This window comes from Pristiophorus japonicus, chromosome 10 (assembly GCF_044704955.1).
Source record: "Pristiophorus japonicus isolate sPriJap1 chromosome 10, sPriJap1.hap1, whole genome shotgun sequence".
NCBI classification, from domain to species: domain Eukaryota; kingdom Metazoa; phylum Chordata; class Chondrichthyes; family Pristiophoridae; genus Pristiophorus; species Pristiophorus japonicus.
Window position 1 is genome coordinate 137,411,319 of NC_091986.1, and position 24,749 is coordinate 137,436,067.

The 24,749-nt window shown below is 43.3% G+C and overlaps 1 protein-coding gene across 5 annotated transcripts in view; it reads left to right on the forward strand.

Annotated features, from left to right (window-relative positions):
• Positions 1 to 24,749, forward strand: part of nck2b (NCK adaptor protein 2b) — a 156,987-nt gene that overhangs the window by 65,506 nt on the left and 66,732 nt on the right. For all 5 annotated transcript variants that reach the window (XM_070892110.1, XM_070892113.1, XM_070892109.1 and 2 more), the window contains one exon: positions 24,222 to 24,320. The gene's annotated coding sequence lies outside the window, so the exon portion shown is untranslated. The remainder of the gene's footprint in view (positions 1 to 24,221; positions 24,321 to 24,749) is intronic.

The following is a 24,749-nucleotide window of genomic DNA, read 5'->3' on the forward strand; positions in this document are numbered from 1 at the left end:
TATATCCTTTTTATAATATAGACACCAGAACTGTTTACTTTGGTCTAACTAAGGTTCTTTTCTTGTTTAACATAACTTCACTGCTTTTCAATTCTATCCCTCTTGCTTTATTTTTTTTACAGCCTTATTAATCTGCGTTGCTACTTTGTGATTTGTATATCTGTATCCCCAGATCCCTCTGCTCCTCAACATCATTTAGACACTTAGGGGAGAATTTTAACCCCAAAAAACAGGTAAGTTGGGGTCGGGTGTGAATCCTGACTCCAACCCCCCCACTTTCAATTTTAACGGAGGCAGGATGGGGCGGGGGGGCGGGGGGAATGGGTGGCCAACCTGCTCCTACGTGGCAGGTTGGCACTTTAAATACAATAATGAGGCTGTGTGCTTCATGGTGATCCACCATTTTAAATTTAACTCTGACTGGTCGGGTTTCCATGGCATCTGGGAACCTGGTCACTAAAGGGAGGCAAGGACTGCTGGATCCAGAAGGTAAGTGTTCCTGCATCCTTATCTCCCCGTGATCGGATACCCCCCACACCCCGAGACCTCTGATCTCCCCCCGAGGCCTCTGATCCCCACCTGACCTCCGATCTCCCATTAACTCTTCCCCAGGACTCTGATCTCTCCCCCTTCCCGGCAGGGCCTGATGAAAACATGTTCTCCCGAGTTTCCCGACCACATTGAAACTCCTCCTGCTCCCTACCCACCTCGAAGATAAAACTCCGTTCTTATTTTCCAAGGAGAATGTGGCCTCCTTAGATTAAAGTGTAGGATGGTTGATGAATAATGGTGTACATTTAAGGAGATATTTCACAACTCTTAAGAAAAATATATTCCAGTGAGGATGAAAGGGTGTTAGAGAAAAGATAGCCATCCGTGGCTAACTAAAGAAATAAAGAAATAAAGAACGGTATCCAATTAAAAACAAGGGCATACAAAGTGGCCAAAATTAGTGGGAGGACAGAAGACTGGGAAGCTTTTAAAAGCCAGCAAAGAATGACTAAACAAATGATTAAGAAAGGGAAGATAGACTATGAAAGTAAACTAGCGCAAAATATAAAAACAGATAGCAAGAGTTTCTATAGGTATATAAAAAGGAAAAGGGTGGCTAAGTAAATGTTCGTCCCTTAGAGGACGAGACCAGGGAATTAGTAATGGGGAACATGGTGATGGCAGAAACTCTGAACACAATATTTTGTTCAATCAGTCTTTACAGTAGAGGACACTAACAATATTCCGACAATGGATAGTCTAGGAGCTATAGCGGGTGGTGAGGAACTTAACACAATCATAATCACTAAGGAGGTGGTACTTCGTAAGATAATGGGACTAAAGGCAGATAAATCCCTTGTACCAGATGGTTTGCATCCTAGGGTCTTAAGAGAAGTAGCGGCAGGAATTGAGGATGCATTGGTTATAATTTACCAAAATTCCCTGGATTCGAGGGAGGTCCCAGCAGATTGGAAAACTGCAAATGTAATGCCCCTATTTTAAAAAGGAGGCAGACAAAAAGCAGGAAACTATAGACCAGTTAGTCCAACATCTGTGGTTGGGAAAATGTTGGAGTCCATTATTAAAGTAGTAGCAGGACATTTGGAAAAGCAAAATTTGGTCAGGCAGAGTCAGCATGGATTTATGAAGGGGAAGTCATGTTTGACAAATTTGCTGGAGTAATTTGAGGATGTAACGAACAGGGTGGATAAAGGGGAATCAGTGGATGTGGTGTATTTGGACTTCCAGAAGGCATTTGACAAGATGCCATATAAAAGGTTACTGCACAAGATAAAAGTTCACTGGGTTGGGGTAATATATTAGCATGGATAGAAGATTGCCTAACTAACAGAGAACAGAGAGTCGGGATAAATAGTTCATCCTCTGGTTGGCAACCAGTAACTAGTGGAGTGCTGCAGGGATCAGTGCTGGGACCCCAACTATTTACAATCTATATTAACGACTTGGAAGAAGGAACTGAGTATAACGTAGTCAAGTTTGCTGACTATACAAAGATGGGAGGAAAAGCAATGTGTGAGGAGGACACAAAAAATCTGCAAAAGGGCATAGACAGGCTAAGTGAGTGGGCAAAAAATCTGGCAGATGGAGTATAATGTCGGAAAGTGTGAGGTCAGGCACTTTGGCAGAAAAAAATCAAAGAACAAGTTATTATTTAAATGGAGAAAGATTGCAAAGTGCCGCAGTACAGCAGGGCCTGGGGGTACTTTTGCATGAAACACAAAAGAATAGTATGCAGGTACAGCAAATGATCAGGAAGGCCAATAGTATCTTGGCCTTTATTGCGAAGGGGATGGAGTACAAAAGCAAGGAAGCCTTGCTAAAGCTATAGTATTGGTGAGGCCACAGCTGGAATACTGCGTGCAGTTTTGGTTTCCATATTTACGAAAGGATATACTTGCTTTGGAGGCAGTTCAGAGAAGGTTCACGAGGTTGATTCCGGGGATGAGGGGGTTGACTTATGAGGAAAGGTGCAGTCTATTCTGTTCGTAACACAAATGAGACTGCACATAGGCAGGTTAAAGTAACAGTGACCTCAGTCTTTATTAAGACACTCCAGAATGAGGAACAGGCTTCAGGGGCCGGCTGATATACAGTGCTTCCAAGGGATGCTGGGATCCCTTGGGACTTCAGGGGATGCACTCCCTGGTGGCGGAACATGGGAGTGCATGCTTCACAGATACACAACATCACTCCACCACGCGCCCCCCCCCCCCCCCCAAAGTCAAAGTGAAAACTATTTACAAGGTGAGGCGGTCGGGAACCTTTCTTTCCCTGGTGGACCGCCTCGGTACAAATGTCTGTTCTGGTGTGCTGGCTGTGCCCTCGCTGGGCTGGCGTGTTGTTGGCCCTGCAGGGCTGCTGGCTGAGCCTGGTCTTGCTGGGCTGTTGGGCGTGATGGGTTTGATTTCCTGGTCCGGGGTGGTGTCGTTGATCCTTTGGGTGTGTGTTGTGGGCTCTCAAAAGGTGGTGTCTGCTGTGGGTTGTTCAGGGCAGTTTGTGAACCGCAGCCTCGTTTGGTCCAGATGCTTTCTGCAAATTTGTCCATTGTCTAGTTTGACGACAAACACCCTACTCCCTTCTTTAGCTATCACAGTGCCCGCGATCCACTTGGGACCATGTCCATACTTTAGCACATACACAGGGTCATTCAGATCAATTTCACGTGACACAGTGGCGCACCCATTGTTTAACTTTTGTTGCTGCCGCCTGCTCTCCACCTGATCATGCAGGTTGGGGTGAACCAGCGAGAGTGCGGTTTTGAGTGTCCTTTTCATGAGTAGCTCAGCTGGGGACACCCCTGTGAGCGAGTGGAGTCTCGTGCGGTAGCTGAGCAGTACTCAGGACAGGCGGGTTTGGAGTGAGCCTTCTGTGACTCGTTTGAGGCTCTGTTTGACCACCACCAGGAACATTTTACCGAGAAATGTGCCCACATAGTCAACATGGATCCTTGACCATGGTCTGGAGGGCCAGGACCACAAACTTAGTGGTGCCTCTCTGGGCGCATTGCTCAACGGAGCACACACGCTGCTTTGCTGTACACAGGACTCTAAGTCAGAATCGATACCGGGCCACCACACGTGGGATCTGGCTATCGCTTTCATCATTACTATACCCGGGTGTGTGCTGTGGAGATCAGAGATGAATGTCTCCCTGCCCTTTTTGGGTAGCACTACGCAGTTACCCCACAACAGGCAGTCTGCCTGAAAGGACAGCTTGTCCTTTCGCCGCTGAAATGGCTTGATTCGCTCTTGCATTTCAACGGGGATGCTGGCCCAGCTCCCATGCCGTACACTTTTTTTACTAGGGACAGCAGAGGATCTTGGCTGGACCAATCTGGCAGGCCGTAACAGGTGATTTATCATTTTCAAATGCTTCCATGACCATCAACAAGTCTGCGGGCTGCGCCATTTCCACCACTGTGGTGGGGAATGGTAGCCAACTGAGAGCATCCGCACAGTTCTCGGTGTCTGGCCTATGGCGGATGGTGTAGTTATACGCTGATAGTGCGAGTGCCCACCTTTTTTGCGGGCCGAGGCATTGGTATTTATCCCCTTGTTTTCAGCAACAGGGATATGAGGGGCTTGTGATCGGTTTCCAGCTCAAATTTGAGGCCACACAGGTACTGATGCATTTTCTTTACCCCGAATACACACGCTAATGCCTCTTTCTCAATCATGCTGTAGGCCCTCTCGGCCTTAGACAAGCTCCTGGAGGCATAGGCGATAGGTTGTAACTTCCCCGCAACGTTAGCTTGTTGTAATACACACCCGACTCCGTACGACGACGCATCACATGCTAGCAGAAGTCTTTTACATGGGTTATACAATACAAGCAGCTTGTTGGAACATAAAATGTTTCTGGCTTTCTCAAAAGCAATTACTTGTTTTTTTTCCCCATACCCAGTTCTCACCTTTACGCAATAACACATGTAGGGGCTCTAAGAGGGTGCTGAACCCCGGTAGGAAGTTACCAAAATAGTTGAGTCCCAGAAACGACCGCAGCTCCATGATGTTCTGTGGCCTGGCGTTCCTGATGGCCTCTGTCTTGGCATCTGTGGGCTGAATGTCTTGCGCCGCGATCTTTCTCCCCAAAAACTCCACTTCTGTTGCCATGAAGACGCATTTCGACTTCCTCAGCTGCAGCCCTACGCGATCCAGTCGCTGGAGGACCTACTCCAGGTTTTGTAGGTGCTCGATGGTGTCCCGACCCATGACCAATATGTCGTCCTGAAAAATCACCATGTGTGGTACCGACTTGAGTAGGCTCTCCATGTTTCTCTGGAAGATCGCTGCAGCCGACCGAATTCCAAACGGGCGTCTGTTGTAGATGAACAGTCCCTTGTGCGTGTTGATGCAGGAGAGGCCCTTCAAAGACTCCTGCCAGCATCGCAAATAGGTCGTCTGCCTTAGGTAGTGGATATTGGTCCTGTAGCAATAAACGATTAATGATCTTTATAATCGCCGCAAATCCTGACCGTGCCATCACTTTTGAGTACTGGAACAATTGGGCTGGCCCACTCGCTGAATTCCACTGGGGAGATGATGCCCTGGCGTTGCAGCCTGTCCAGCTCGATTTCCACTCTCTCCTTCATCATGAGGTACCGCTCGCGCATTGTGGTGAATGGGTCATGCCTCTGGGACCAAGTGGATCCGCACCTTCGCCCCAGAAAAGTTTCCAATGCCTGGCTCAAAAAGGGAGGGAAATTTGTTAAGAACCTGGATGCATGAGGCCTCAGCGACATGTGATAGCGTTCGGATGTCATCCCAGTTCCAGCAGATTTTGCCCAGCCAGCTCCTTCCAAGCAGTGTGGGGACATCGCCCAGGACAATCCGGAGTGGCAGTTCGTGCACCATGCCCTCGTAGGTGACCTTGACCATGACTCTGCCCAGGACAGTGATGGAGCTCTTTGGTGTAGGTTCAGTTTCATGTGGATGGGGCTCAGGATGGGTCTGAGTGCCTTGTTGCACCACATTCTCTCAAACATCTTTTTACTCATAATGGATAGGCTCGCGCCAGTGTCTAATTCCATGGCTACGGGTAAGCCATTCAATTTTACATTTAGCATTATAGGTGGACATTTCGTCTCAAATGTGTGTACCTCAGCATCTGCCTCCTCTCTCTGCGGCTCGAAATTGCTTTGATCCACCATGGACCGATCTTCCTCTGCCACGTGGTGGTTAGCAGGTTTTGCAGAGCTTGTAGCTCGTCTGCAAGCTCATTGGAGATGCGCCATTGTTCCACAGCTCTTGCAAACATACCCTTTAAAGCGGCATGAATACGCTCAATGGAAGCCTCCACACGCCAACAAGTTGTGAATTGCCTTGCATTCATCCTTTGTTGCGGACTCTGAATCATCTGGGTCACCTGAAGCCAGCTGGCGGTTGCAAACTCGTGGTTTCTGCCCTGTACATATCTGCTCGCAAACACAGTTCCAGTTAATTAATGAACATTGCTAGCACTTGTGTGCTGAGAGATTTAGAAACATAGAAACATAGAAAATAGGTGCAGGAGTAGACCATTCGGCCCTTCGAGCCTGCACCGCCATTCAATGAGTTCATGGATGAACATGCAACTTCAGTACCCCATTCCTGCTTTCTCGCCATACCCCTTGATCCCCCTAATAGTAAGGACTTCATCTAACTCCTTTTTGAATATATTTAGTGAATTGGCCTCAACTACTTTCTGTGGTAGAGAATTCCACAGGTTCACCACTCTCTTGGTGAAGAAGTTTCTCCTCATCTCGGTCCTAAATGGCTTACCCCTTATCCTTAGACTGTGACCCCTGGTTCTGGACTTCCCCAACATTGGGAACATTCTTCCTGCATCTAACCTGTCTAAACCCATCAGAATTTTAAACGTTTCTATGAGGTCCCCTCTCATTCTTCTGAACTCCAGTGAATACAAGCCCAGTTGATAGGTCAGTCCCGCCATCCCGGGAATCAGTCTGGTGAACCTTGGCTGCACTCCCTCAATAGCAAGAATGTCCTTCCTCAGGTTGGGAGACCAAAACTGTACACAATACTCCAGGTGTGGCCTCAGCAAGGCCCTGTACAACTGTAGCAACACCTCCCTGCCCCTGTACTCAAATCCCCTCGCTATGAAGGCCAACATGCCATTTGCTTTCTTAACCGCCTGCTGTACCTGCATGCCAACCTTCAATGACTGATGTACCATGACACCCAGGTCTCGTTGCACCTTCCCTTTTCCTAATCTGTCACCATTCAGATAATAGTCTGTCTCTCTGTTTTTACCACCAAAGTGGATAACCTCACATTTATCCACATTATACTTCATCTGCCATGCATGTGCCCACTCACCTAACCTATCCAAGTCGCTCTGCAGCCTCATAGCATCCTCCTTGCAGCTCACACTGCCACCCAACTTAGTGTCATCCGCAAATTTGGAGATACTACATTTAATCCCCTCGTCTAAATCATTAATGTACAGTGTAAACAGCTGGGGCCCCAGCACAGAACCTTGCGGTACCCCACGAGTCACTGCCTACCATTCTGAAAAGTCCCCATTTACTCCTACTCTTTGCTTCCTGTCTGACAACCAGTTCTCAATCCATGTCAGCACACTACCCCCAATCCCATGTGCTTTAACTTTGCACATTAATCTCTTGTGTGGGACCTTGTCGAACGCCTTCTGAAAGTCCAAATATACCACATCAACTGGTTCTCCCTTGTCCACTCTACTGGAAACATCCTCAAAAAATTCCAGAAGATTTGTCAAGCATGATTTGCCTTTCACAAATCCATGCTGACTTGGACCTATCATGTCACCTCTTTCCAAGTGCGCTGCTATGACATCCTTAATAATTGATTCCATCATTTTACCCACTACCGATGTCAGGCTGACCGGTCTATAATTCCCTGTTTTCTCTCTCCCTCCTTTTTTAAAAAGTGGGGTTACATTGGCTACCCTCCACTCAATAGGAACTGATCCAGAGTCAATGGAATGTTGGAAAATGACTGTCAATGCATCCACTATTTCCAAGGCCACCTCCTTAAGTACTCTGGGATGCAGTCCATCAGGCCCTGGGGATTTATCGGCCTTCAATCCCATCAATTTCCCCAACACAATTTCCCGACTAATAAGGATTTCCCTCAGTCCCTCCTCTTTACTAGACCCTCTGATCCCTTTTATATCCGGAAGGTTGTTTGTGTCCTCCTTAGTGAATACCGAACCAAAGTACTTGTTCAATTGGTCCGCCATTTCTTTGTTCCCCGTTATGACTTCCCCTGATTCTGACTGCAGGGGACCTACGTTTTTCTTTACTAACCTTTTTCTCTTTACATATCTATAAAAACTTTTGCAATCCGTCTTAATGTTCCCTGCAAGCTTCTTCTCGTACTCCATTTTCCCTGCCCTGATCAAACCCTTTGTCCTCCTCTGCTGAGTTCTAAATTTCTCCCAGTCCCTGGGGTCGCTGCTATTTCTGGCCAATTTGTTTGCCACTTCCTTGGCTTTAATACTATCCCTGGTTTCCCTTGATAGCCACGGTTGAGCCAGCTTCCCTTTTTTATTTTTACGCCAGACAGGAATGTACAATTGTTGTAGTTCATCCATGCGTTCTCTAAATGTCTGCCATCCACAGTCAACCCCTTAAGTATCATTCTTCAATCTATCCTTGCCAATTCACGCCTCATACCTTCAAAGTTAGCCGCCTTTAAGTTCTGGACCATGGTCTCTGAATTAACTGTTTCATTCTCCATCCTAATGCAGAATTCCACCATATTATGGTCACTCTTCACCAAGGGGCCTTGCACAACGAGATTGCTAATTAATCCCCTCTCATTATACAACACCCAGTCTAAGATGGCCTCCCCCCTAGTTGGTTCCTCGACACATTGGTCTAGAAAACCATCCCTTATGCACTCCAGGAAATCCTCCTCTCACCGTATTGCTTCCAGTTTGGTTAGCCCAATCTATGTGCATATTAAAGTCACCCATTATAACTGCCGCACCTTTATTGCATGCACCCCTAATTTCCTGTTTGATACCTTCCCCAACATCACTACTACTGTTTGGAGGTCTGTACACAACTCCCACTAACGTTTTTTGCCCTTTGGTGTTCTGCAGCTCTACCCATATAGATTCCACATCATCCAAGCTAATGTCCTTCCTAACTATTGCATTAATCTCCTCCTTAACCAGCAATGCTACCCCACCTCCTTTTCCTTTTATTCTATCCTTCCTGAATGTTAAATACCCCTGGATGTTGAGTTCCCAGCCCTGATCATCCTGGAGCCACGTCTCTGTAATCCCAATCACAACATATTTATTAACATCTATTTACACAGTTAATTCATCCACCTTATTACGGATACTCCTTGCATTAAGACACAAAGCCTTCAGGCTTGTTTTTTTAACACCCTTTGTCCTTTTAGAATTTTGCTGTATAATGGCCCTTTTTGTTCTCTGCCCTCCACTTTTACTCATCTCCTTTCTGTCCTTTGCTTTTGTCTCCTTTTTGTTTCCTTCTGTCTCTCTGAATTGGTTCCCATCCCTCTGCCATATTAGTTTAACTCCTCCCCAACAACACTAGCAAACACTCCCCTGAGGACATTGGTTCCGCTCCTGCCCAGGTGCAGACCGTCCGGTTTGTACTGGTCCCACCTCCCCCAGAACCGGTTCCAATGCCCCAGAAATTTGAATCCCTCCCTGCTGCACCACTGCTCAAGCCACGTATTCATCTGCGCTATCCTGCGATTCCTACTCTGACTAGCAAGTGGCACTGGTAGCAATCCCGAGATTACTACTTTTGAGGTCCTACTTTTTAATTTAGCTCCTAGCTCCTTAAATTTGTTTCGTAGGACCTCATCCCTTTTTTTACCTATGTCATTGGTACCAATGTGCACCACGACAACTGACTGTTCTCCCTCCCTTTTTAGAATGTCCTGCACCCACTCCGAGACATCCTTGACCCTTGCACCAGGGAGGCAACATACCATCCTGGAGTCTCGGTTGCGGCCGCAGAAACGCCTATCTATTCCCCTCACCATCGAATCCCCTATCACTATCGCTCTCCCACTCTTTTTCCTGCCTTCCTGTGCAACAGAGCCAGCCACGGTGCCATGAACTTGGCTGCTGCTGCCCTCCCCTGATGAGTCATCCCTCCCAACAGTACCCAAAGCAGTGTATCTGTTTTGCAGGGGGATGACCACAGGGGACCCCTGCACTACCTCCCTTGCACTGCTCTTCCTGCTGGTCTTCCATTCCCTATCTGGCTGTGGACCCTTTAACTGCAGTACGACCAACTCGCTACACGTGCTACTCAAGTCATTCTCAGCATTGTGGATGCTCCAGAGTGAATCCACCCTCCGCTCCTACTCCGCAATGCGGTCTGTCAGGAGCTGGAGGCGGATACACTTCCCGCACACGTAGTTGTCAGGAACACTGGTGTCGTCCCTGAGTTCCCACATGGTACAGGAGGAGCATAACACGTGACTGAGCTGTCCTGCCATGACTTAACCCTTAGATAAGCGACAACAATGCTAAAGTTTACTCACTGTTATAGAAGAGAAAGAAGAAAAACTACTCACCAATCACCAGCCAATCACTTACCCCCTTGGCTGTGACGTCACCTTTGTTTCTTTCTACTTCTTTTTTGCCTTCTCCCTGTAGCTGCACAAGTACGCCTTTCCACGCACCTCCTCGATGCTGCTCCCGACTGCTGCCGCGTTGGGCCTTTATTGGCCTCTCCAACCCCGGAACTCACGCCTCTCCACGCACCTCCGACGCTGCTCCTGACTGCCGCCGCGTTGGGCCTTTATAGGCCTCCCCAACCCCGGAACTCGCGCCTCTCCACGCACCTCCGACGCTGCTCCTGACTGCCGCCGCGTTGGGCCTTTATAGGCCTCCCCAACCCCGGAACTCACGCCTCTCCACGCACCTCCGATGCTGCTCCTGACTGCCACCGCGTTGGGTGTTATCACTGGTGGATATAAACACCTGTGCTATCACAATGGCCTTACTTAGGGTCAGTGTCTCTGCAGTCAAATGTTTTTGTAGGATGGTCTCGTGGCCAATGCCCAGTACAAAAAAGTCTCTCAGCATTTGCTCCAGGTAGCCATCAAACTCATATTGTCCTTAGCTCGGCGACGTAGCTCGCCACTTCCTGACCTTCAGATCGCTGGCATGTGTAGATCCGATACCTTGCCATCAGCACGCTCTCCCTCGGGATAAGATGCTCCCGAAACAGTGTATACAGCTCATATGACTTATCTGTGGGTTTCACTCGAGCCAGAAGATTCTTCGTGAAGCTGTAGGTCTGTGCCCTGCAGACCGTGAGGAGGACCGCTCTCCTTTTTGCAGCGCTTCCTTCTCCGTCCAGCTCGTTGGCTACAAAGTACTGGTCTAGCCGTTCGACATAGGCTTCCCAGTCCTCACTCCGAGAACTTCTCCAGGATGCCCACAGTTTGCTGCGTCTTTGCGTTGGATTCGTATACTCGTAGCCAGTTATTGTGCTCCTAACACAGATGAGGCTGCACACAGGGAGGTTAAAGTAACAGTGACCTCGGTCTTTATTAAGACACTCCAGAGTGAGGAACAGGCCTTAGGGGGCCGGCTTATATGCAGTGCTCCCAAGGGATGCTGGGATCCCTTGGAACTTCAGGGGATGCACTCCCGGGTGGCGGAACATGGGCGTGCATGCTTTACAGATACACAACACAGTCGGTTGAGCCTCTACTCATTGGAATTCAGAAGAATGAGGTGTGATCTTATTGAAACGTATAAGATTATGAGGGGGCTTGACGCGGTGGATGCAGAGAGGATGTTTCCACTGATGGGGTGACTGGAACTAGAGGGCACAATCTTAGAATAAGGGGCCGCCCATTTAAAACAGAGATGAGGAGAAATTTCTTCTCCCAGAGGGTTGTAAATCTGTGGAATTTGCTGCCTCAGAGAGCTGTGGATGATGGGACATTGAATAAATTTAAGATAGAAATAGAGACAGTTTCTTAAACGATAAGGGGTTACGGGGAGCGGGCAGGAAATGGAGCTGAGTCTATGATCAGATCAGCTATGATATTGAATGGTGGAGCAGGCTCGAGAGGCCGTAAGGCCTACTCCTGGTCCTATTTCTTATGTTCTTATGTTGCTTATTCTTCCCACCAAAATGTACCACCTCACGCTTATCTATATTAAAGTTCATTGGCCAATGCCACACTCATTCTGCAAGTTTATTAATGTCTTCCTGTACTTTGTCACAGTCTTCCTCTCTCGTAACTCTGCCCCCCCCCCCCAATTTAATGTCGTCCACAAACTTTGAAATTATACTTCCGATTCCCGAGTCCAAATCGTTTATGTAAATGGTGAACAACAGTGGTCCCAGCACTGATCCCTGTGGAAGACCACTTCCTACCTTTTGCCAGTCTGAGTAACTACCTTTAACCCCATCTGTGTTTTGTAGCCAGCTTGCTATCCATTCTGCTTCTTGTCAGAACATGTGGAGTTAGGGGATCTTAGTCATGAGCAATATTCCCTCTAAGGCAGGGGCGACAAACTCAATTTACATGGTGGGCCTGATCCGCCATCCTGGCACTTGATGCGGGCCGCACTCAGCAGAAGTTATTTGGACACGGTGGGGGTAGGCATTTCGCCTGGTTATATTTTTGCTGGCATGGGGTGTATAAAACATATGCAACGTATTTTCTCTTTCTATGCTGAAGCATTGTTGGGAGCTTAAAATCGGACACCTCTCATTCTGACAATGCAAGAGTGAGGGTCGGACTCACTCCAAAGGCTGATCCTTGGCGATAACTTGCTGGTCCAGGTCAGGACTGGCCTTCCTTGCGTCCACAAATCTAACGTGGCTCAAGGCTGTAAGATATTCATGCAGAAGGCAAAAGAAAGACTGATTACTGGAGTCTCCTGGAAGAACAACTTGCATTCACCCAGTGCCTCATCGTGTCCCTCAGAAACATCTCAAAAGCGCTTTGAAGAGTCATGGAGTCAAAAGGCGGCAGGCATTTTGCACGCTGCGAGGCTGCACAAGCGGCACGAAGATGAACGACCGATTTAATCCGTTTCTTTGGTGTTATTGATGGAAGGAACAGTGTCAGCTGGAATGGCAGAACTGCACATCAGTGTGGGATTTTTTTTAAAGAATCCGTGGGCTGAAGTAAAACAGGACAGAATTGAAATATTGAACACTAGTCAGGAACGAGAACTGCCATAGCCTCGAACAAATCCAATTACTGTTGACCAAACACAAGACTGGCGGGCCGGAGGAAGGCGCTTGGGGGGGCCGGGTCCAGTCCGCAGGCCATATGTTTGACACCCTTGCTCTAAGGTGTGCGCTGCCATGCAGCAATCTGGAATGTACTGCACATTGAAATTAACAGGCCGTTCACAACTTTTGTCAGTTGAAAATAATTATAAAATATAAACTACCCATGGACAAAAAAGTAATGTTCATAGGAGTTTGTAACCCGTCCAGTACAAAGAAAATTTAAAGGGAACATTGGTCGTGTGTTTACTATGTGGTTCCTTATTAAAAGCGGTACATTATTGAAGACCTTTTGGAAATCCAAATATATTACATCTACGGCATTACCCTTTTCTACTTTTTTTGTTACTGCTACAAAGAATTCAATAAGGCTGGCCAATCTTGACCTTCACTTTTGAAATCCATGCTGACCACTCTTTATTATATTTTCAGTTTCTCGATGTTTTTCTATTACATCTTTGAGTAAGGATTCCATTATCTTTCCTATCACTGCCATTAAGCTCATTGGTCTGTAGTTCCCTGGACTTGTTCTATCTCTCTCTTTAAATATCAGAAGCACATTAGCTATATCTGTTAGTCCTCTGGCACCATTGCCGTTTTTAATGAATTTTTATATATATGTAAGAGTGTCTTTGCTATCGCTTCCCTAACTTTTAATATGCGTGGATGCAATCCATTGGGACAAGGGGTTTGATCCTCTCTAAGTTTGATTAGTTTATCAATTATCTCCCACCTTTGTATTTTTATCTTTTTTGATCTCTCTTTATGTCATGCCCACCAAGTTTGTTTCCCTGGTAAATATTGAGACAAAGTAATTAATAATTCCTCCATTTCGCTATCATAACCTGTGGATTTATGGTGTGTATCCCTTAGTGTCTCAATTCCTATCCTGATTTTTCTTTTGCTATTTGTGTCTGTGGAATACTTCACTTTTTATTTTTATATTCCCTGATAATTGAATTCTGTAGTTTCTCTTTGCCTTCCTAATTGTTTTTTCTTGCTTTCCTAATCTTTTCGTATTCCTTTTGTCATCCTTTGTGTACCATATATCTGCTGTCTTAGCAACAAGCTATTTTAATCTATCACTATTCAATTTAAATATTTCATTCCAACTGAAATGTTTTGGTAAAACTAACAAGCTATGTCAAATGCCTATTCTGTAGAGTCCTCCGATCTCTCTACTTGTAGCAACCTATAGAAATGTTTTTTGGGGGGCATAGCACTTAACTGCCACTATGTCTGCATCTACCCCAGGTAATTTAAAGTAATTCTTCAGAAATTTGAGTTTAGTGACTTTGAATTAAGAGGAGTGAATATAATAAAAACCTTGGGCCTACTACAAAACTAGAAAATGACAATCATAATCCTTTCTCTTCCCTTCTGGCAAGACATTTATCACTCCATGTCCACCGTTAAGTTTGTGCCATAACGAATCTAGCATTGACCCTGCTTTGGTGTGAACTTGGCAATGTAAATCCATCCCCATGCCACATCCATAACAGACTGGCAGAAAAAGCTTACCCCTCTGATGCTAGGTTTCATACGGTTACAATATTGATACGCTGGCAGTATGCTCAGTATCATGCCAAAGTCAGCCTTTGGTCTTCCTGAATATTTTGTGGCAACTGTTATGCTTATTTTTTTCTTGCTTTCCTAATCTTTTCGTATTCCTTTTGTCATCCTTTGTGTACCATATAGCTGCTGTCTTAGCAACAAGCTATTTTAATCTATCACTATTCAATTTAAATATTTCATTCCAACTGAAATGTTTTGGTAAAACGAACAAGCTATGTCAAATGCCAGTCTACTTACTGGCATTCCTACATGTTGAATTGACTTTGAAAATTTATATTCTGTAGCAACGCAGACAAAAATATGTTGGCTAAAGATTAGTAGAAATGAATCAATTTGTGTTTAATGGTTTTCATAGTGTTGCCCTTGTACAGCTTAATTCATATTTTGTTGAATAGAGACCTTAAAAAATTTCTCACTGTACTTGTGCCAGCGTTATTCCCTGTTATAATAGTTGTGTGCATTATAGTTAGGGTCAGTGTAGAAGAATGCTGTGTTCATTATTGACACTACCATACACTTGTTATTGATTTTAGAGAAAAGCTGTATTGTCTGCATTCCAGCTTATTTGGAATACGTGTTCATGTTGTACATAGTCATCATTGCAACATTCCCTTACAAGTGGAGGAATCCAGGCTCATATTCAGCTGACTATTAAATAGATAATTTAGTAAGGATTTAAAAATTTGACAGGACTAGAATTTAATGTGGATAAACTAGCACGTTTTCAGTTCTCCAAGTCAAGACTTCAGTCAGTAGTGAAAGGTTAATAGTCTGGTTTATAATCTTTGGTCTTAGAATTCACTTTCAATTTTATCTTGCCATTATGATGTATCTTGTTATGATTTGCAAACCATGTCCTTATTTGCCATAAGTCCCACATTCCCACTCACTGCAATTTCAATATACTATGTTATGTCCCTGCATGCAGCCACTGCTCCTCAGCTTTCTATTTAAAGAGCTGTAGTACATGTTAGCATAAATTGCAGAGCAGTGGAAGTCTACTAACTTTAGCAGTACAGCATTGAACTCCAACTCAAACCCTGAGTTCAAATTTGAGCATAGTCAGAATTTGGCCATTCAGTTCTCAGCTTAGGCATGAGAATGTAGCACATTATGATAGTCAAACTTAGTAACACAGGAACAAGAATAGGCCATTCAGCCCCTCGAGCATGTGCCACCATTCAGTTAGATCATGGCTGTCTCAACTCGCTTTATCCATGTCTGATCAATATCCTTTGGTACCTTTTACCTAAAAAAAATGTCAATCTCAGTCTTGAATATTTCAATTGACCCAGCATCCACAGCCATTTTGAGGGGGAGGATTCCACAGGTCCAATACACTTGTGTGAAAAAGTCCATCCTGATTTCACTCCTGAATGGTCTAGTTCTAATTTTAAAATTGTGCCAGTTTAATGTCTGTTGTGGGGAAGATACTGGAATCTGAGTGACTTAGCATTTGAACATGTCCATTTAGACAATATCCATAGACACTCCACTGACCTAAAATAAAATTCAGCTAGATTAGCCAGATATGACCTACCCATCACAAATCTCTTTGATCATCTCAAATGTACGAATGCTCAGTCACTATGTCCCTGACAGATTCCAGTAACTTCCCTTGATCGATTCTGGTAACTTTCCTACTGATTTTAAAAACTGGCAGGTGTGACATTTCCTGGTTTCTCCTTCCCTCCTATCTTAACTAATGTAGTGACATTTGCAATTTTCCAATCTAAAGGCACAATTCCCGAATCGTGGAAAATTATGACCACGCATCTGCAATTTCCCTACCTGTTTCTGTTACGACCTTAGGGTGGAAACTGGAGATTTTTCTACCTTAAGTCCCATTACTTTCTCCATTACCATTTTTTACTTACTTTAAATCCACTAAATTCCTCCCCATGACTTATTTTTAGGTTCCATTGTGAAAATGGATACAAAGTATTAATTTAATAAGTCTGCATATCATTACTATCCATTATAGTATTACCTGCATCTATCTTTAATGAGCCCATATTCATATTTACCACTCGTTTTCTCAATATATTTATTAAAACTTTTACTGTTAGCTTTGATGTATCTTGCAAGTTTTTGTTCATACTCCCTTTTTGCGCCTCTTATTACTTTCTTTGTATCCCTTTGTTGTTTCTATAGCTCTCCAAGTCTGCTGCAATTCCATTTTTCTGTAGAAATAACGGTGAGGCTAATGGCGCTCAGTTATTAAAGTGTAAATCAGACAGCAACTTTCAGTGACTGCACATGCGCAGTTCAACACGGAAATCAGGAAATTGGTGTCCGAGGTGCCCTGCTCCTCCAGAAGTTTTACTATACTGGTATCTCGGCGAGGGACTCTGCTTTGAAATGCATGGAACAGTGTGAAGTTGTTGTCCTTGCGTGATAGATGCACACTGACCTCGCCAGAAAAAGCTAGGGCTAATCCATGCCAGTGTAAATAAATTTTAATGGTGTGATAGTCTTAATTTCTTCCAAACAACCTCTCTGGCACTGAAAATTTACTTTTATAAGTGTGGAGTCTCATTCCTTCAGATTTAAATTTTTTTTTAATTGAAAAATGTAAATACATTTTTTACTTTTTCTTACTCTCATCTCTTATAATCGAATCATTCTTCCCCTCTCTAGTTTGCTTTATGTATCTGATTTGACATTAAATATTCTAACTGTCATTTCCTGGTTCCAACTACGCATGCCTCCTTAACCATTTTTCAGTGTGATTGGTTAAGGAGATACACAGTTACTTGCTCTGTTCTCACAGGTACCAGATGCCCTGTTGAGGTTTTTCTAATTACAGTAAGTTTCAGTGCAAAATCTGTGGGTAAGTGTAATGAACAGCTAGTGCCGTTAGTTTGCTGCTGAGAACAAAATCCAGCTCATTATTGTTGTCTCCTTTTGGATTCTGACCATTGTTCTTATCCCCTCTTTTTTTTTTAATCTTAAGTTAATGAATGGGCTCGAACTTGCTGAAGAAATAACAGCATGTCATTATTATTAATGTGCAAATCGACCAGCAAATTCAGGGGATTAAGAGAGATGCCGTGACTTACAAATCTCAGAACTTGCTGGTCGATTTACATCACTCTACCATTTGCTTCACACAAATAACAGCTCGCCCTTAGCCTTCCCCTTATTTATTTTTAAGAAATTGCTAGATTTGCACATTTATTGCCTATTAAACTTGACACTAAGTTAAGTCTAGTAATTAATGGCGCAAGTACCCTTTTAACAACATGATGATTGTTAATGACTGCCAATCAACTTCTCTGGCTGAAAGTGAACAATTTAAACTGGAGTCTCATTCATTTAGGTAGTGAATTGTTGTTGGAGATTTTAATTTTAATTTTTGTTTTAAATTCTTACTTTCCCTGTGTCTCTTTCCTCTCTCTCAATCCAATCTTTCTTTCCCTCTCTTTATTTCTCTTTCTGTATCTGATTTGACTCTAATTCACCCTCCCTCTTAGTCGTTACTGTTTATTTTTCAATCATTAAATCTAATTGGTTATAGCGCTGCACTGTTGGTCCCACCATTCATGAAGGTCCCAAATGCTCTGTTGCTCTTGCCACGCCGTTATCAGCTTGCACTTCCAGCACGTTAGGGCATAAAAATATTTTGAGTTGACGAGTGCAGGAAAAAATCTTAATTAACAGCGTAGGCATGAGATGCCGTGCTCCAGCAAGTTGCAGACCGTTATTTTTCCAACCAGACTCTTCCCGCTCCCCCTCTCTTTCCCCCGCCCCCCCCCCCCCAATTAGTTTAAAACACTTCATATCAGAATCAGCGCTAGGCTTTTGTTCCATGGGATGGAAGTGCATGTACGGTCAGCTAATCAGCATGACATGACATTTCCATTGTTGTTTGAAATTTCCATAAAATAAATGTTGAAATAGTTCAAAGTCACTATGCTGCCACTGAAGAAATAACTGTTTTTAGATAAGGTATCCATCAACTTTATTCGACTAAAATTTGATATTTAACTCTTTAAAACATATCTTAAACTCCAGTACAGATAGCCATATAAATGTTAAAAAGAACTTTAGACCGTTGGTATTTACTTTATGATGTAATGTGACCTTTTCACTGTTTCTGTTTTAAATGCTAAGATGCCTGACAACTTAGGCTGTAACAAATAGTACTTTGATTTCAGTCTTCTGTTTATGCTTTGTCTTTAAGTTCCTTTTATAAACAGGCTTCTAGATTGACTCAGGATTACAGTATTAAGTAGAAACTGTCTTGGCATTTAATTATATTTTTTGATGAGGACTAGATTTGGTAGAATATTTATAGTTCAGAAATTTGACACAAAAGTTGTGTGCTTTAACCACTCTTGTTCTGACTAAATTGATGTATTGAGTCCCAGTGGTTAAAAATAAATTGCAATGTTCAGCTAAGTTCCTCGCTGGATGAACTCCAGTTGTGCAGAAAATAAAGTAAAGGCTGATTTCCCTAATTAGGCACTCGCGCATTCTGGTCGAGAATTCACGAACCTTCAGCCCCTGGTTTTCCATCCATCTATAAACTATTAAAACCTTTGAGCTGATAATACTGTCACTGCCACCCACACCCTTGCTCCAGTTCTTTGAAATTAATGGATAACCCTGTAACAGTACTGTCTGTTGTTACCTGCTCCAGAGATGACACAGTAAGCGTTCAGCCTGCTGCAGCAAACACAGGTAAAAGATACACCATTTCCTCCAAACCATAGTTAATTTAAATGAATGGAAAATCAAGGTCTTACAGGTCCACAATTCCTCAAGCATTGGTCCCTGCCATGAGCCCACGATCAGAGAGTCAGTCCTGTAAACTTCTGTAATGTTCAGCAACATCAGCAAGTCCTGTCAACCTAGAAAGACATAGCCTACACTATTAGCATGTGAGTGCTAATTGGAAACTCTCCTGTCAATCTTGATGGCATTCTACCTATTAAACCTTAAGACCATGGGATAGATGTCTCATAGTAGTTCATTGCACAAAGAAGTGAAATACTGTATAAAAAGTAATTTTTGTAGCATCCATAATACAAAAATGTATTTTATGTGATTGAGTCTCATACATGCTGTTATAAATTATATTAACATTAATTTGTAGCAATGGTTCTTAACTCCATTTTGGTTGCGCTAGTATTGTCCTATATAATATGTAAATCTGGTGTGTCAGACAAAAGATGACACATGGAAGCAAATTACATTATGAATTACTTATTTTACGTTGTAATTTATGTTCTGTACTTTAAAAATTGAACTAGTTATGGGATGTTCAATTTAGGATTCAAGATTAGATTGGATAGGTGCATGAAGGAAAAGGAGCTGAAGCTATGGGAATGCTGGGTAAATGTGAATAGAATTATTTGAACATGTGGAGGGTTAATGTTGACTCGGGCTGATTGGGTCCTGGTCTCTAGAATTCTCTCCGTAAACCCTTTTCATCTCCCTCTTTAAAAACCTCAAGACCCATTTCTTTGTCCATGCGTTTGGTCTCCTTTCCTAGTTTAGTGTGTGTTTTCCAAACATCAGTAAAGTCCTTCAGGATTTTTAAAAGTTAAAGATGCTATATAAATGAATATTTTTAATTTGAAATATTTTTATGAATTTGAATGCCATGTGGTCCAATAAAATGCATTTATCCGACAATATTTTGCCTAATTATTTTTTAAAGTGACATTTTGTTTTAAAGACAGAAGTATAAACTTCAAATCTGTGAGCAGTGATCTATATTACAAGACCACTTATAAATTACACTGAATACCTTTGTCTTATTTTTTCTGTATGTAGCTTGCTTTACTGAAATAAATATTTTTATAATTCTCTCAATTTTCTTCCCTCCTCCTTTCCTGAATATTCTTACTCTTTGGGGTGTGGTTCAATGGGGACTGGTCAGCCTGTTGTGCCTTGCTTATAATATGAAGCTTTGACTGAGAGTGTTGGCTAGCTATTTGACTAAAAGAGCATCAAAGCTGAACCTGATCATGTCCTCAGATGACACCCACAGACTGGATGGGCAGCATATTTGGATTAGAACCAGGAATCCAGGCTGTTTTTTTTCTCACTTTGTAACCCAGAGGTACTGAAGCTAATTATCCCACCCAATCTAGCCTGGTGCCTGAGATTAGTTAATTCAATACATACTAAGTCAGGATATAAATATGGGACATTCCTAGTTTCTTGTATTCAGCTACGAACTGGAATATCTTTGAAACATTGGTGAGATCTCTGAATTTCTATTGGCTTATTTAGATAGGACTCTTCGTGGCTTTCCTTATTTAAATTAAGACTTCTGAGTCTTGATTTGTGTCTCGTCTTCTCTGCAAGTCCAGTTAAATTGAAGCTACATTGTCCGCTTTTTGCAAAATAAGCATAGTTTTGACAAGAATGCATGTGCAATGCCAAGTCATGTGCAGCCACTCACTGGCGCCCAGCCCTTTACCAAAATGCTGCTGACACCAGCGGTTTGTGTACCTGCGGCGAAAGATTGCAGAGCGACGTGATCGAGGCCCAGGAGAGGTGTGAGTTCAGGGACAGCACGGGCCAGCCCACACTGCAATATGTGTGCGCACTAGGTCTATGCAGCAGAGCTGGTCTATGGTCGTCTTGGTTAATCCTTGCCACTGGACCAAGACCTCGCTCTGTCACGCCTGTGTGGTGGTTGGTGTGCAACGGTCACCACATGTTTAAAAAAAAATCCACACACAGGCATCTTCCACCTTTCAGGATGTAGTTCGGGACCTGGAATATTAGATCCTTCATTGAAACACCTGTGAACTCATCCCTTTTTGGCGTGGAAGCCAGTCATCCTCGATATGAGAGACTGCCTAAGAAGTGTACCTGTAGTTCTTAGAGAGTATTTGATCATTTTATTTCTATACTCCTTGTAACCTTTAATCTTTTTCTTAAGATATTAATTGGCTCCTTTTTAAAGGAGTTAATGAGATGCCGGCTATTTTTTATGTGGATCTGCACCACATAGATTTGTATCAAACTGTTCAACCTATTTTTTGTGTGTTTCGAGGTTGAAATGGTTCTTGGGAGCCAAAAAGCAATTAAAACACTGAGAGGTTATTAGCATATTTAGCTCTACATGACTTGAACTCCAGAAGGCAGTGAATTCAAACCTGCTTGGGTTCATAAAACCATTTTTAGCTATGCTGATAAATTGACTCCTGAGTTGGCATTGGAGTGTGCCATTTCAGGAGGAAAAACTGGTCTGCTGAGTCTGTCTGCAGAATTGGACCACAGTTAGCTGTTCAGTGGTGTAAGCTGCAGTTGTAAAACCATGATCATGGAATTTGGAAGTTAGCATTCTGACTGTTAGCTGCCAGGGTGCCAATGCTGGTTTTCCTATGCAGACTGAGCCTTGAGATGAACAAACAACAGTGAAATCTAAGAATAGAAACAATTCCCCATTTATATTTCATTGCTAGTCATAAGTGTTTTCTTTAGCTCACCTCTGTGTTAAACTTCTTTTGAAGCTGGCACCCAGCAAGGTCATTCAAGCTAGACTTGACCCAAAGCAAGGTTGGCCAGATTTTCCTTGATCCCAGATGCTTGCAGAAAATATTTTTGAAGCTCTATGCCAGGAGAAAAGACTTTGAAATGCAGATTTAAAAACCCCTGTAGTTAGCACAGTTCTGGAACTGCTTCTGCAACTGTTTTGCATCAGTAATCAATCAGTTTATGAACATGGTAAAGTTTTTAGGCTACCGCATACTGACACATTATACAGAACTGGAGCTGTGCCTGGTTCCTTAATTTTGTAATAAAATAGTTGTACAGTTGTCATTTAATCCAACAGTCAAGTCTTGAGATTTTTTTTTAAAAACTTTGATAAATAGATCACTATTTCAACCCTAAATGCTATGTTATCATTGCATGTTTAACTACTGTAACACCTGTTGGTACTTCTGTTTCCCATTTTATCATTTTATCCAGTACAAGATTTTTTTGAGCATCCGAATATCTCAAAGTATGTGTATCATGTGGTGCAAGGATTTTCCATACAGATCAGAAAGGTTCCTGGTCTGTGCTGAGTTAGTTGATTTTAGTTGGGGCGGGAGGAAGAGGCAGCCCAGTTGGCCTCAGTGCCCTTGGACTAGTGGGTGGGGAGGCGGTTGGTATCGTGAGTTTGGGGAACAGCCAGGTTTACACTTCTTTGGGGTCAAGTTTCTGTCGCCCGCTAGAACGGCGCACATTGGAGAGGCCCGCCTAATCTAAAGAACAAAAATTGCGCCGAATACTTACCTCGCGACTCTCAGATAGCTGTAGGCCCAATTCCATCTCGGCGCAGTGCAGCAGGTGCTGCTGGGGGCGGAGCTACAGCCCTGCGCCGAAAACACTGCCGGCAGCTGCGCTCGTGCGCAGGAGCTGCCCGGTGTCCTGTCTCCGGGGCGATGACCCTATCCCAGGCCAAAGGGACGTTGCCCCTATCCCCGGCCGAGTGGCCTGCGCATCTTACCTCGGTGGCGTGGTCCCCCCCGCCCGGCCTCGCGCTGGTGCGAGCCCCGCCTGAAGAGTCGGCGGCGGCAGCAGCCCGGCATCGGCTGCGTGCCGGCCCCACCCGAAGTCCTCGGCAGGGCCCGGCTTCCCCGTTGGCATCGGGGCCCGCCCACCTTGCATCTCTCTCTTTTTCCCCCCCCCAATCTTCTTCTCTTCTCTTTCCCCCCCCCCCACCACCTTTTCTTTTCCCCCCCCCCCCCATCTTATCTTCTCTTTTCCCCCCCCCCATCATCTTCTCTCCTCCCCCCTTCTCCCTGGTGCTGCAGTAGGTGAGTAGATATATTTTTTTATTTGAGTGATTTTTAATTTTTTTAAATTTTTTAAATTTATTTGGATTGATTTATTGGTTTATTTATTGATTTATTTATATAATTTACTATTGATGATGGCTCTTTATTTGTAAAAGTAAAGTGTTTAATGTTTGTAAGCCCTCCACCCCCCCACCCAGCCCCCCATTCCTGACGCCTGATTTGTAACCTACACCTGATTTTCTAAGTGTAGGCAAGGTTTTTCTGAGCGAACAAAAATCTACACTTACTCCATTCTAAGTTAGTTTGGAGTAAGTTTTCACTGCCTAAACTTGCAAAACAGGCGTAAGTAGTCGGACATGCCCCCTTTTGGGAAAAAAAATTCTGTTCTAAAATGAAACTATTCTAACTCACTAGAACTGGAGCAAACTAAAGGCCGAGAATAGCAATTTCTAAGATACTCCATTCTAAACTAGTTGCTCCAAAAAAAAGGAACAACTCAGGCCGAAACTTGACCCTTTTTCCTCTATTTTGAAGCTGCATGTCTGGACACCCAGTGAAGACAGCAACAGGTTCAGCTCTGATGACTCAACAGTTGAATAGCCAAGTAACTTTCAGGAAATAATTATACTTGAGTCAGGTACCAAAGGGTTGTGTTGCCTGTGGAACTGTACATCAGCACAAGACAGCAACTTGAAAGAGAAGACAAAATTGGGGGGAAGAAATGACCATTTTGGACAAAAATGACTGATTTTGCCTGTGAATGTGTTGCATTATTTTATAAAGTGCTTAGAGTATTTGTCAATTTTATCTGTAAATGCTTGTTAACTGGAGTGCATACTAGAACATAGAAATGAGTTTAATGTTTCTGTTTAATTCATTTTTGATGGCTATTATATGTAACTCCTTTGACCAATATTTTTGAAGGATGATGTTACACTACTTTGCTGCTATAATTTGCAGAGATCTGGGAGTTTTGTACTTTTGATTTTCCACCCTTTTTCTCAGTTAGTTTAAGAGAAAGCAAGATGATCGGTAACACAGAAAAATCTTCCTTTTAATGGTAGTAAATTAATTTTTATGAAGTTTGTATTGGAAAAGAAAAACTCTCCATGTTTACATTTGTAGTTTCTCATGTATTTCAGCCAGCAGTTGCAAATTGTGTGACACCGCCCTCATCACCCTGCGACCAAAGGCTGCTAACCCCATCTCTTCAAAGCAGTTAATGGCTGCCACAATACCAAGTAAGCTTCCAATTTTGAATTTTTCTACCATGTGGTGAACCAAGTTCTGTGTATAAAAGACAAGTTATTTGAAACCTGATTTTCATGTTGTACTTAAGACAGTGATGGCATTCTAGTGTTGATATTGTTTTAATACTTATATTTATTAGCTGAAGTTCAGATATTTTGCCTGTCAACTTGAAAGCTCATTGTCTGGAAGCCTATGAACATTTTTGACAGTTCATCGAAGACAGCTATCTGTATATTTGATATACATTCATCTCTTGTGTACAGAGCTGATACTTAGTTCATCAGTTATAGTTAGCTGGTTTCCAGTATTTCTTTCTAGCTTCTATATAAAATGGCTTCTTCTTCATTCTGGGTTAGATAATAAATAATCTAATTAAAAAATGTTAAGTAATAGTCTCTGAAATTCTTAGAGTTCCTTAT